Source organism: Salminus brasiliensis, chromosome 20 (genome assembly GCF_030463535.1).
Source record: "Salminus brasiliensis chromosome 20, fSalBra1.hap2, whole genome shotgun sequence".
Lineage (NCBI taxonomy): Eukaryota > Metazoa > Chordata > Actinopteri > Characiformes > Bryconidae > Salminus > Salminus brasiliensis.
Genome location: NC_132897.1, coordinates 25,790,827 through 25,798,879, shown reverse-complemented (window position 1 = coordinate 25,798,879; position 8,053 = coordinate 25,790,827). Strand labels below are relative to the sequence as shown.

Genomic DNA, 8,053 nt, shown 5'->3' with positions numbered 1-8,053 from the left:
ACTGAGCTGAAAGCTGAAATTTTTCCTCTTCTCTTTCCCTGTTATATACCGCAGAGGAGCGCGGAGCGCAGCGGCTGCTGCGGAGAAGCGCAGAGGGGGAGCCCTGGGAGGACACTGCTCGAAAAATCTCAATGCGTGAAACCCTGCGGTGTTAACGTAATCGCATTTGAGAGAGAAGTAGAGCGAAGACCCATTCAGGTGAGATCCATCCTTGATCAGCACCTTGCACACAGCATGGCTAGTAGTAGAAATTTGAGTAAAGAACTAAATGCCCTTTACGGCGTGGGAAACTGGGAATGGAAACCCTTTGAACTGCAAATACAGAGGGTAGCCCAGGGGGTTAAAGAAGGTGTGATAAATCTGAAACAGCGAGATGAGGTGCAGAAAAGTGTGATCAGCAGGTTTGAAACATGGGGACAAAAACATACGGGAGAGAGAACATGTTTAATACACTGCATTAATCAGATGAAGAAAGAGTTAGAAGACAGATCAGGTCAGGCTGAAGCAGAAATGAAGCGGGCTGGTTTGTTAAAAAGAACAAAGGCTAAAAATAGCTTTAAAGCAGCACAGGAGGACTTAGCAGAGCTGAGAGCTATCACAACTGCATTTCTGAGCATGATACCCGATTTAGTCACACTGAAAATACAGGATCCGTCCCGGCTGAAGGCGAACGCACCATCTGCGGAGAAGGCGGAAGTGGACAGTGAGTATACAAAACACAAGGGGGAGGGGCCTGACGCCCTGCCTCCGCCATACAACCCAAGACACATCCCACCTGCAGATATTCTGTTGCCAGTCTTCACCATAGACACAGGGACAGTCAGAGTGGAGCAGCAGGAAAGGGGGGGCTCAGCCCGAGAGCACACACCACTAGCTGACACCACAGCTCACAGCAGAGAGCAGGCAGCAGATAGTTACGCACACACTGCAGATCCCTTTCTACTGCGCAGACAACATGAGACCCTTAATGACGACCAGACTGACACCCGCTGTTATGACGATCTACATGCAAAGGGGACTAATAGAACTGAGGATAAACAGCGCCATCACTGTAAACAAACGTTGGCCAAACCATCTATTAACCCATTACGCCAAAAAACAAAACCCACGGTCATTATTAAAGCAGCTTTAGAGGGACATGAGACAACTGATGATGACTCTGACGATCACGACTGCATACCAGCTGACGAGAGCAGGGTAGTGGGACATAGAAGGGACTAGCCAGACCTAACTATTCACTACCTTTTTACTTGGATGTTTCTGAAACAGACACTTTGGTTAATGGTGTACTGTTTCAGAAAAAGGGGGAAGGTAGAGCAGTGCTAATGTACTTAAGTGTTCCATTGGACCTTATAGAGAGGAGACAACCACAGTGCACAAGACATGTAGCAGGACTGACCAAATTAGTCCAGAAAACAGCACATCTGGTAGCAGGATACCCATTGCACATACTAACCACACACGGAGTAGTGGCATACATAAACTCACAGATGTTTACACTCACTCCCTTGCGACAGAGACGCATTCACAAAGCACTGACTGCACCCAACATCACCTACACACATGAAGGAGTCAACATGGCAGAGGGGATGCTGGAAGGCCCACCACATGAGTGTGAGGAACAGGTAGAGAGGCAAGGAAAAGTAAGACCAGATTTACAGGCCACACCCATCCCAGGGTCGTGGAATTTGTGGACAGATGGGTGTGGGTACAGAACAAACACAGGTGGAGTCAGAGCAGGATACGCGGTGGTCCAGGAAGCAAGGGGGGAGGCACATGAGTTTTGGACAGTCATAGCAGAAGAAGTGAAACAAAATCCATCAGCACAGAAAGCAGAACTACTAGCAGTAATCGCAGCACTAGAACTGGCAGAAGGGAGAGACGTCACTATCTACAGCGACTCAGCATACGTAGTGACAGCAGCACATGTAGACATTCCACACTGGAAGCAAGCTGGGTATGTCACAAGCGCTGGGAAACCAGTCAAACATAAAACAGAATTAATGCGATTAGAAGCAGCCATACACAAACCGAGCAAAGTAGCAATTGTAAAGTGTAAAGGACACCAAAAGGGAGACACAATGATAAACAGAGGGAATGAAGCAGCAGATGGGGCAGCAAAAAGAGCAGCAGGCTACACGGAACCCAACACCATGTTTGTGTTGGACTCCGGTGTACCCTGGGAACCGATTCCCACAGGACAAGAGCTTAGACGCCTACAGGATGAGGCAAGTCCGGAGGAGAAGTCAACGTGGCTAGCAAAGGGGGCTAGTCCAGACAGCCAGGTGTGGATGTCACAAAGGGGACAAGCAGTGTTACCAATGTCACTAGTGAAAGCAGTTCTAGAAGAAGCACACACAGTAGCACACGTAGGGAGACAACAAACACTGGAAAATCTAAAACAATGGTGGCACCCATTCATGTCAGCCTTAGTGGTAGATTACATCACCCAATGTCAGATTTGTAACACCCAGAACGTAGCAAAAGCACTTAAGCCAACACCTGGAAAGTTTCCATTGCCAGATTCACACGGAGAAGAAATTCAGATTGACTATACTGACATGATTGACTCAGTAAGGAGATACAGGTATCTCCTGGTGGTAGTAGACCGATTTTCAGGGTGGGTGGAGGCAATTCCCACCATAAAAGAGGATGCCAGGTCTGTGTGCAAGATGTTGATCAATTGTTGGATACCACAACACGGGTTCCCCAGGAAGGTTCACTCAGATAATGGGAGTCATTTTACGAGCAAGACACTGCAGTGGGTGGAGCAGTCGTTGGGGCTGCGCCATAGCTATGGTTGTGTGTATCATCCTGCCTCACAGGGTCAGGTGGAGAGGATGAATCAAAATTTGAAATCCAAGCTAGCTAAGATTACACTGACCACGGGCATGAATTGGCTAGATGCCCTCCCAATGGCCCTGATCAGCATTCGGAACTCAATTAATAGAAGCACAGGCTTCTCTCCATTTGAACTGGTCAGAGGCATAGCATTTCCAGGCCCAAAAACAAGATTGAGCCCCGATACAGGCTCGCCTGGGATTACAACAGATACATATCGACAGCTGTTTTTGAAACTAAAATCAGTGTGTGAGGATTTATCTGTACAGGTACGGAGAAACAGAGGAGGAGACGAGGACCGCGAGATACCCCCGGAGGTGGCCGTGGCCCCATGGTTGTACCTGAGAGCCATTAAGCGAAAGTGGTCAGAGCCTCGCTGGACAGGTCCATTCCAGGTGACAGAGAGAACCAGCCACGCGGTACGACTCCAGAGCAAAGGCAGCTCGTGGTACCACCTATCTCAGTGCAAGCCAGCACTGCCACCCGGGGACCAACAGGTGCAGAAGCAAGCATCCAATCAGCAACAAGTGCCATCTGAGCACGCCTTGAGAGAGAGACGCGCAACAAGAGCGCATCTACCTGACCAACTGACACCGAGCTGACGACAAGCGACATCCGAGCACCCCCGGGCCCGAGGGGAGCCACCGAGGAGCTGTCCAGCACTGACGGTGACCCAGAACAATAAAACATTTTTTTCTTTACAGGTTGCCTTGAACTATCTAAGAGATTGTAAAAAAACAAAAAAACACACATTGTAACTTTAACACTTACACATATAGGGTTATAGACAATAGTTTACTAAGTAGAGGGAAACTTAGAGGGAAAACACATTTGTTGTTTAATAATGGCTTGGTACGGGAAAAGGGGGTGGCAAAGGATGGGAATAATGTCACTTCCTCCATTGACATGGGTAAAATTGGCCGCCTGGGGCAGAGGGGTCGTGAGAGAATTTTTCCTGTCAAAATTGGTTGGTTGGCTGCCGGACAGGTTTTCGCTCTCACAAATGTAAACCACATGTCAAACACATGTTTGGAGGAACTACAAGTGTGTTGATGTGTCTTCGAGGACAAGTCAAAAGGGAGATTGTTGTAGTAAAATGTTTATTATACCTTGTGTTTGTTGACAAATTATCCTTAAATAATGATTACTCAACTTAGTATTAACAACTACATAATCATTGTGTGAAACCTTGTATTTTATATGCATCTATACAAATGATTATCCGATACTTATATCATGTAGGCTTACACACATAGCTAACAATGTATGGCTTGTTTCTAACCCACATAATACCCACTTGTAACACGTATTGGTGTGCGACATATAGAGTCACTTTGCATGGCATATTACTCACCCACTTACTAACTTACATGATATTTACTCATAAGACATATTATAACCTTATTACATTGTATGGCCTACTAACTCACATGACATGGCCTCCTGAGACACATTAACATGTAACATATGGAGTTCTATGGTAAAGGCGGGTGATTCACGCTTAAAGACATTTGCGTTATTAAAACTATACATCAGCATGACAAGTGAGGCCACTCCATGTGTCTGAAGTCACTGTCATGGACCATCGTGTTGGCCCCAATTGGGACTGGTGTACTTTGTTTGAACTGAAGTGATATGGAGGGGATGCTGATAGGGTCGGACGGAGTGGCCTTCTCTCTGTGTGGGTAGAGGGGATGCTGATAGGGTCGGACAAAGCGGCCTTCTCTCTGTGTGGGTAACTCCCTAACCTGCAGCTGCCTCGCACACACATAGAGAATGCTACACTGTCCAGCTTTGAGAAAATACAAAACATAGTCAAGGTCAAGCATGATGGTGGAGTCAGACACGTGAATTTGAGTACTAACATGTGCCATCTTGCATATTCACATAGACTAATCTGTAGAAACGCCTCATCGGCAGGTTTCACGTCATTTGGGGTATAAACGTGGAGTCAGATGAGAACGGGGTCAGAACTTTGCTTTGGGATGGTTGATACACTGTCTTTAATGCATTTGTTCTCCTGGATCCAGCATTCTTAAATAAATACTTTGGTTTGCTTCTAACTTCACTCCACTCGTCTGCGACTCTTTCCACAAAACGAACACGCAAGGTGTTGCGCCCCGGAAGAGGGGTGGGGTACGGGCAACACTATGTAGACATTTTTCTACATCGGGTGCTGATACGGGACCTCCGCAGATGAAGGTGGAACCAGCCGAGATGGTCATTATAGGGACACTGTATATCCTAACTGCTAAACATGATTCTGATGGCTTTGATGAAGTTTACTTCAGGCACCCAGGGAAGAATGAAGAATTTTGGCAGTATGTTAATTTCACAGTCCATACATCAGGTGTAAATAATACTTTTAATAATACTCTTAATGCCACACGCTTCAGTTGATCCATTTGTTTTTGAAATACATCCAGACTCATATGAGACAGTGAATAGCACTTGGCTTAACCATACCTATGTGAGTGCAACTGAGACCTACCAGTTCCTTAAAGGGAAAGGGGCCACTGCGCCTTGGTGCATCTGAGTGCACATATAACCCTGTATTCCATGCATCCTTATCCTCATACTCGCCGTAATGCACTGAAGACCTTATCTGTACCCAACGAGCACAAATTAACCACTGAAGGAGAACGATTTGCTTAAGGTCTGAGTTGACAGCACTGCGACTAATGACCATCCAAAACTGCATGGCCCTTGATTTGCTCTTAGCCAAGAAAGGGGGAGTCTGTAGCATGCTTGGTAAACACTGCTGTACTTATATTCCCCCAACGATGCTCAGGAGGGTAACATCAGCATGGTTTTGCGCCAAATGCGCACTGTAGCTGCTCAACTCAGAACGAGGGGTTGATTCATGGTCTTGGGGTTGGGGATCTATTCTAGCTGGCTTACGCAGTATATTCTTCGTGATCTTGCCCATTCTCATGTTATTGGTGCTTCTGCTTTGCTGTGGACCATTACTGTGTAATTGTATCACTGAAACTTTGTTTCACTGAGTTCAGGTGAGATATCAGCTCCTGCAGATTATGAAGGATCCTGAACTTGAAGAATTAGACAAAGAACTGGGGCTGGGGCTTTTGTTTGATGAAAGTAATCTGTAAACATGATTGATTAGAATCAAAGGGGGAAGTTGTAATGGAACTTGTTTATTAAAGTGATTCATAATCAGTATGAGGGCATTATTAATTTCTTTTAATCAGTGATGATCATGTATGCTTGTGTAACTAGAACTGTTAGTTTTCTAACTCTCTGTACAGGCAGCAGTCTTATGTGGTGTTACTCTTTGGGACCCAAGTGGACTTTGAAGTGTTTTAGAGTAGAATATCCAACAATGAGAACACCGCGCTGAGGAGACATCCGCGGTGCCGGTGCAGGTGACGGTGAAGACGAAGAGCTGAAATATGGGAATCTGCATATTGCGTCCCACACATAGATCCGATTTTGGAATACAGTCCAGATACAAGTCCCATGAAGTGACCAGGAGTAAAAGGGGTCTAAGTGACTACAGCTGTGGTCAGAATTAGATCCTGGTTGAAGGTAAAATGCTGGGAACATCCCTGCATTCAATAAATGAAGGCATAAAAGGGTACAAATTCAGTGTATTCATGTTTAATGTACATGTGAAGATGTACACATCCCTTAAATGTTTCTAATAAAATAAAAAAGCTGTATTAGAATGCAAAATAAACACAAATATAGTAAAAAACAAATCTTTAAGAATAACTGCAAACACAAATACAGTAAAAAGAAAAAAAAATTAAAGTATATTGAAAGTTATGTGTGTGTGTGTTATAAATCAAACGGCAAATTAAAATGTTTTACACATACAGCAAAGGTTCTAGTAGGTCTCCTGGGCAGTCTCTGCATTGTTCATATTTGAATACAGAACAAAGGATAAATACATTACAAATGCATATACAGTGTCCTCCATAATTATTGGCACCCCTGGTTAAGATGTGTTCTTTAGCTTCTAATAAATTGAGTTTTTTTCTAAATAATATAGGACCACGATGGAAAAAAGAGTAAAATCCAACCTTTAACTCATAAAATCACCTGTTCCACAATTATTGGCACCCCTAACATTTCTTAGGAAATAAATGTAATTAAAGTATTTCTGTCAATTCTACAGTAGTTTACGAAGTTGATCAGAGTATGTAGGAACATTTATTTATAATTCACAACTTCCTGTTTCCCTGGGGTATAAATATGACGTGACACAGAGGCCATTTCTCTTCAACATGGGAAAGACAAAGGAACATACCATTTAAGTAAGGCAGATGTGTGTTGACCTCCACAAGTCAGGCAATGGCTACAAGAAAATAGCCACTCACCTACACCTGTCCATATCTACTGTCAGAGGAATTATTAAGAAGTTTAAAACAACTGGAACAGTGGTAAACAAGCCTGGACGAGGACGCAAGTTTATTTTGCCACCACGCACAGTGAGGAGGATGATAAGAGAAATAAAAAGGTCTCCAAAGCTCACTGTTACAGAATTGCAACAAATGGTAGCTTCTTGGGGTCACAAAGTCTCCAAAACAACCATCAGGCGCTATCTGCATGCCAAGAAGCTGTTTGGGAGGCATGCACGGAAAAAACCTTTTCTCACTCACAATCATAAACGCAAACGTTTGGAGTTTGCTAAGCAGTACTGGAACTTCAACTGGGACCGTGTGCTTTGGTCGGATGAAACTAAGATAGAGCTTTTTGGCAACAAATGCTCTAAGTGGGTCTGGCGTAACACAAGAGCTGAGTATGCAGAAAAGCACCTCATGCCCACTGTGAAATATGGCGGAGGATCAGTGATGCTGTGGGCCTGTTTCTCTTCCAAAGGCCCTGGGAACCTTGTTAGGGTGCATGGCATCATGAATGCTTTGAAATACCAGAACATTTTAAAACAAAATCTGGTGGCTTCTGCCCAAAAGCTGAAGATGGGTCGTCACTGGGTTTTTCAGCAAGATAATGACCCAAAACATATGGCCAAATCTACACAGAAATGGTTCACCACACACAGAATCAAGCTTCTCCCATGGCCATCTCAGTCCCCAGACCTCAACCCCATTGAAAACCTGTGGGGTAAGCTGAAGAGGAGAGTGCAGAGGAGAGGAACCAGGTCGCTGGATCACTTAGAGAGATTGTGCAAAGAGGAATGGTCAAAGATCCCTCTATCTGTATTCTCCCATCTTGTGAAACATTGGTTGTA

General features: G+C 44.7%; 1 long non-coding RNA gene across 1 annotated transcript; it reads left to right on the top strand.

Moving 5' to 3' along the window:
• The first annotated feature begins 204 nt into the window (after positions 1–204).
• LOC140542245 (uncharacterized) lies at positions 205–4,909 on the top strand. Its single transcript, XR_011977989.1, has 2 exons — positions 205–1,957; positions 3,111–4,909. It is a non-coding gene; the product is annotated as an uncharacterized lncRNA (long non-coding RNA).
• Positions 4,910–8,053: the final 3,144 nt, after the last annotated feature.